Source organism: Adiantum capillus-veneris, chromosome 22 (genome assembly GCF_014529385.1).
Source record: "Adiantum capillus-veneris isolate H3 chromosome 22, ASM1452938v2, whole genome shotgun sequence".
Taxonomy (NCBI): Eukaryota; Viridiplantae; Streptophyta; class Polypodiopsida; order Polypodiales; family Pteridaceae; genus Adiantum; species Adiantum capillus-veneris.
In genome coordinates this window covers 146,825,955-146,832,533 of record NC_140952.1, presented here as the reverse complement: position 1 = coordinate 146,832,533, position 6,579 = coordinate 146,825,955, and positions in this window count along the sequence as shown.

Sequence of the window (6,579 nt, the reverse complement as noted above, 5' to 3'; positions counted from 1 at the left end):
TAAAACTCATCCAAATCAAGAAATTGGACAAAAAGCACAAAAAACTTGAAAATAGATAAGAAAATGGGGTTTTTTTTACTTTTTGGAATCCAAATTAAAAAATAAGTGGAAATCTAACATCTATAGGGTAGAGACATACAATTGACCAAATTTCATGTTTAGATGTGTAGGAACATGGATTGCGATCCATGACCCCATGAGACATGTGAAGCTAATCTTTGAGCGGTGAGTAGCTGATAATGATTGGGAAAACTTTTGTAAAGGGGGCCCTAGTAAAAAACAACCAAAGGTTGACCAAATCACCAAAATACCAATTGCAAGTCAAAAACCGCAGGGAAGACACAAAATTGGCTTTTGATAAAGAAATATTTTCCACATACAAAAATAAGTGGTGGTGACAAGACCAAAAACTACGAGACTGAGTTCTTTGAGAGCATGTGTGAAAGATTTTTTCAGTCGACCATATCTCTTTGAGCCTAGACCGATGGAATCTTTAGATTCCAAAGTCCCTATGTACACACATCAAGGTAGTGACATTCTAGGCATGATTTTCAGCACAAGGGAGCCTGATACTAGAACTGATGGTAGAGACAAAAGAGGAGAGGAGAGGTTAACTGATTGAACTCCCTCAAGGCCATCTGTCAGTGGATATGAGCCAAGAGATGTAGTGGCAAGAGAGCCTAGGATGATGAGAATGGTAGCAGAAGCTCAAAGAATGTGACCTTCTCAACTAGCTAAGTGTGTGCCAAAGAAGTACATCAGATCAGGGGATCTATACGCATATGTTTTCATTTTTAAGCAAGTCTTAAGAGCGGAACAAGTCGTGGATTTCCATACATAGTATAAAGGATTTGGGATGACATTGGAAGGGACGCCATTGAATTGGTTCTAGCCAGTAAATAGCAAAGACTTCCTAAACATTGATCAACTTTTGGAGGAGCTTGCCGAGGAATTCTCAAAAAGGTTTTCTAAATCTATGCTTTTAAGCAGAAGAGAATGAAAAGGTGAAGGAAGCTTTTATTCGCTTAAAGCAATACATTGAAAGATACCTAGTGTCATAGTTACAGCAAGATGATTGTTTATTAGTTCTCCTCTTAGAGGGCTTGAGAAATGAAACTCTTAAAAAGGACTTAAACATGAAAGCACGCACAACATTTGAACAAGTCACTAAGGAAGCATTGTACCTAGTTGATAACTATACGATGTATGGAGAGGTAACGGAGAATGTAGATACGAACACGAGTAGTGACTCTTCTACAACTAGTGAGTCAACCACAAAACGTAACGCTCCTACTTCAATCATACAAAATGTGGATCAACTTGTCAAAGAAGTGATCTGAAAAATGATTCAAATGTACCAACAAAATTCCAATTTGAGACCACAATAACCACCAATAGTTAATGCTCCAAGAGTGTTTAAGTGGTGTGCCATTAAGTAGAAACACACCAATCATGATAATTATGAGTGCTTTTACAACCGGAATTATGTAAGTGAAAGACCATCTAGACCTTCAACAGTGCAACAATTGCCACCACCTCTGAGGTACCAGATTGGACCCGATAACATAGTATAAGGAGGGAAAAAACCACAACCCCTGTGAGGCCAACAACCACCTTTGTCTCATGATAATTGAGCCATTGTGCAGTACGTACAACAAGTTGAGTCACTCACTAGTCACAGCAAATGATGCCACCAATTGTTAACTACGAGGAACCTACAAAAACATATGTGAGAGAACCATAGGGTGTAGCTTATGCTATTGAGGATAGTCCATTTTAGGCTAGCATCGATGAATCTATGGAACTTTCATATGTGGTTTAAACTGCCAAAAATCAACTCACGATGGATGAAAATATGCTTATATTTATAGCAAACCAAGACTATAAGCCTAGAGGATACCCACTTAGGATAGACCAGCTAATGGGGGAACCAACAACTGCCCAACCAGAAGGCCCATGCCTTGAATATGGAGGTAACCATTGGGCACGATGATTTCCACACAAGGGTCAATGAAAAAAAATCTTTGGATTCCGTGAGGGGTGTGGAAGAGACCACTTACTTCAACACTGTGCTAAGAATCTTGGCAACCTAGGAAAAGCGGCTGTCAATGTCATTGGAATTTTACCGTGCTCAAGAGGATCCAAGTCAGAGCCAGCAGTTCTCATCAAAGTGGTGACTAGAGCTCAAGTTCAGAAAGAAGCAAAAAACCAGCCAATGGTGGCAAATGAGTTGAAACTTCTAGAATAAACCGAATTTGAAAATGGGTTGATAAGGACTCAATGAAATCATGGAAATCCAAACAAAAAAAGAAAGAAAGTGAGGAGGCTAAAGGAAAAGAAAACCTTGGAGACGGAATTAATCCAAACAAAGTAACAGCTTAGACGTGAACAAGAGAGCATAGAAAATGCAAGGTGGTTGGAAGATTCAAACATTGTGTCAGATAGATTAGTCTTAGCAGAAAAAGTAAACGAGTAATTTGATGCTATGTTGCAAGACTACAAGGAGAGGCTGAAGAGAAACCAAACTTTGGAAAAAAGAGTGCTAACCTATCTGGACCCTGAAATGAAATCCAAACAAATGGAGATGTGCAAAAAGCTTATAGATACCACTCAAGCTCTACTATAGCCTGAGTAAGTACCACGCTTGAGGAAAACAACACAGGTGAACTAAACAAAATCCGTGGGTTTTTTGACAGTTGTAGATGGAATCACCTTCTTAAACACCACGTTAAGAATCCAGAAAACATGATCAAACCAACAATACCAAAAAAAAGAGAGAGCTTTCACCTGCAAGTGCGTTGGTATGCTTGGATTTTCAATGCAACACCACACGAGGGAGACACGAAAGATTGAAATAGCAGAGAGCTCACAGGACTATACTGCAGCATACACTCACTTTTATTATCCAAAACTTAGGTCCAAAGTTACAAAAATTGGCTTTTATACCTTAGCCAAGGTTTAAAATGTGTAATGTCCACGCGCCCAAGACCTTTGAGGCTCCACAACTTACTTTATCTGCAGCTTAGGCACACTAATGACCTATTATTTACATCTTGGAACTCTCATTGATCCCCTAACATGTTACAATTATCACAATGACTAAATTAATTGGGAAACTACAATACATGGCCATTTTGAGAAAATGTGAAAAGTGTGTAACTCCAATCTTCACTGCTTCTTCATATTCATCTTTGATGTGCATTCATAAGGCTTCAATCTTTAGCAGCTCTTGTTAACTAACATTGGTGCAAGCAAAGTGTGTTGACCATAAAAGATGCCACGAGCAGGTATATACGGGCTAGAAGGTACATGGCAAAGGTTGGAGCAGCTACAAAGAGCCTGGGCACATTGGTGGCAGTGGGAGACGTATGCTTTATGTGGTTTTCTAGACCAGATGGGCTCTAGATTGGTCCAAACAAGGTGTTAAGTGAAGGAGGTTCTTGATGCTAGTTTTTTGTTTGGGGATGTAGAGCCCAAGGTGCTGAAGGAACAGGTCCAGACGGCTCATCAAATAGAGCCACGGTGCCCAAGTTATGGGCAGTTTGAATTTGTGGATGTTTGCAGATTCTAGCCGGACAGGGTAGGTGATGCTAGGTAGTCCGAGCCAGTTTGAAGCTATGAATGCATAGTGCTTGGTTTATGGAGGCTTCTGGTCTTTTCAGATTGGAAATCAGAGCCAGGATGAGAGAGATTAGTAGTTGAAGTTTCACCAGGGGGCCACGTTTGTGCCGAGTTGGTCGCCTTTGTAGATGTGCCATCTGAATTTTTTAGAGTTTTCCAGGTTTTGTATGCATTCTATGCAGCAAGTAAAGGCCATGGGAGTTTACGGCTTGTCAATTAGGCATCGGGTTGGTCGGATGTTAAAGTTTGAAAATGTTGGTAGTAGCCAATCAGGTGGTAGCTGATGAATTTTTGCCAGTTTTGATCGCATCGGTGGAGTGGCTCGACGAAGTCAAAGTGTCATGGAGATGGAAGAGCTGAGAGTAGTGGACGGTGGCTTCCAAGGGGTTTTGTCAGCTCGAAAAACCGATCCTCGAGCATCAAATAGGAGAAGATGGAAATGGAAAAAGAGATATGGGGTTTTTTTGGAGCTTAGGAGATTGGAGCACTGTGGTGATGCCACATGTCATTGCGTTATCCCATATACGATGGCAAGAGCATGGAAGCAATGATATATAGCCTACACCGTGTACACTCCTCTATGCATCACAAGGGAGCTCGTGGAGCTCCATGCCTTGGTGGTTGTGGCATCCTTCTTGGGGCACTGCTGTGCTGGTTGAGGACAACATCGATGGCACCAATGGGTGGGCCTGGGCGGTTTTGGAAGCGTATGGTAGCATGGCTAGTGGCAGTAATGGGCGCCCACGAGCGACGGTGATTCGTGAGGCAGGTGCTGATGTGACACCAAATAGGGGCCTATCCCTCACCATCCACTTTTGAAGAGAGAGAGGGAGAGCACTAAAGGCACCTCTAGGGTAGCTTCGTGTGATGAGTTGAGGAGAGCAAGGTGTCGAGATCCTTGAGGTGGTTCACATGCAGAGGAAGAGTAAGATGAATTGGCCAAGTGTCCGAGCCATGCATAGATGCTAAAAAGAGAGTATGACATGTGTTGGAAAATGCAAAAAATGCCAAATAGGGCTCCAGTTGGACATGACAAGCCAGGAAAAAAACATTTTTAGTTTTTTTGCTTTGTAAAAAAGTCTCTAGAAAAGGGAGTTCACGTGCATTTACAAGGGATTTTTGCCATTTTGCGGATTGTAGAGCCACTTTGCTTCGCTATTGAGCGTCGAGCCGGATAGTACGTTGTCGAGGTGCGGCTATGGAGATGGTCTGGAGCCAGAGGGTTGCCAGATTTTTGTGTTGAGCTTGTCGATACTTGTGTCGGCTAGGAGCTGGAGCTGTATACGGTTGGATTTGTTGAAAGGAAGAGATCATTATTGTGCATTTGGTGTCAATTTCCCCTACCCTTTCTCTTCTTTGTTGTGTGCGTGTATTTATGGGCGTGTGTAGGTAGTTGTGCCTCCTTGATGGTATGTTGTGCACATAGAGATTGAGAGAGGTTGTGTGTGCAATGAAGGGCTTGAATCAAGTTGTGCAGATGGTGGGCTTTGTTTGTGTTGTCACATAGAGTATGTGTGTACGGTGGTGTGCAAACGGTGGTTTACCGATGAGTTGTGGGAGTTTTGAAGGTGAACTCTAGTGGTTAGGGGTGCTGTGATTATCCTAGGCTATAGAGAGGCATATTGTGTATGTTCCGAGTGTGTACCCCCTTCCCCCTTCCCATCTTCTGGTGCCTCCACTGAGGAGCTGGCTGATGCTCCTAATTAAAGGTGAAGTGGCGGTTTGGCTGATGTTGATAGTACAAGATTTGGAGAGCAGGTGTTGCTAGCATGGCATGGTCAAAATTTCCGATCTTTATAGGTGTTGAAGACGCGGAGGTATGGTTGCAGGACTATGGATTGTTTCTGCTGGAAAGCGGTGTGTTGAGAGAAGACGGTGCGGTGCTCGCTCCTGGGACATGGAAAAGCAAAGTGGTGGTTTGATGAACTTCCTGATGAAGTAAAGACCAATCATGAAGCACTGGAAGAGGCTTTTTGAAGCAAGTTTGTAGTAGATGTGCGGTCAAACAAGGTAAAGAGAAGGTTGGATGGCTTGAAGCAGAGTCTAGAAGCAAATTTCCAAGCGTTCACATGGGAGTTCAAGGCCCTTTGGGTGAAGCTAATCAAGGTAACTGCTACTGAAAATGTGGATTTTCTAAAGATGAGCAAATTTTTGGATTGCTTGCATGAGGAAGTGCGAAACAAGGTGGAGTTGGATGACTTGATGTCATATGATGAAGCGGTGGCTCTAGCAAAAGGGCGGACCAAGAAGATATTGAAGAAACGACATGCGAGGCAGTGTTTGCTAGATGCGGTGATGCCAAAGCAAATTGAACCTGTCAGAGTTGAGCCAAAAACGGTGCAAAGGGAGATGCATGTCCGAGAAGAACCAAGGGTGTTGTGGCTGCAGAGAGATGGGGTTGTTCCCATGCCGAGAATGCCAATGAGAGTGGCTCCAATTATGCAAGAGATGAAGAAGGTTCCAGATCAAGCAAGAGAAGTGCTGTCAAGCCAAGGTATGGATGGTCAATCTCCTTTGAGGAATGCTAGAGAGCAGAGAGTATAGTTTGTAGATGAAGCCGAAGCTATGAAGCTGGAGGAAATTCTTGAGCTTGAGATCGAGGACGAGGATGTGCCAAGTGATTTCTACAGATGTAGATACAAGTTGGGAGACAGAGTCAACCTAGTCAAGGTATGAAGAGTTCGGTCTTTTGCAAGTGCTTGAAGTTATGATGGACATGTGTGAAGAGTAGGGAGCAATACAAGATGGTATGCTTGATGGAGACCAGGATGATGCGGTGTGAGGAGAGTTTCTCTCCACTTTGGTAGAACATGATGCAGCGATAGTAAGAGGTGGTTGAAGTGCAGGCAGCTGGAACTGACAAGCCAATGGAGTAAACCAACTTTGAAGAGTAGCAGGTTGAAGAAAAAGTGCTTGATGGTGCAAAGATCAAGGGCATTGCTGATGAAGGAGAGAGCA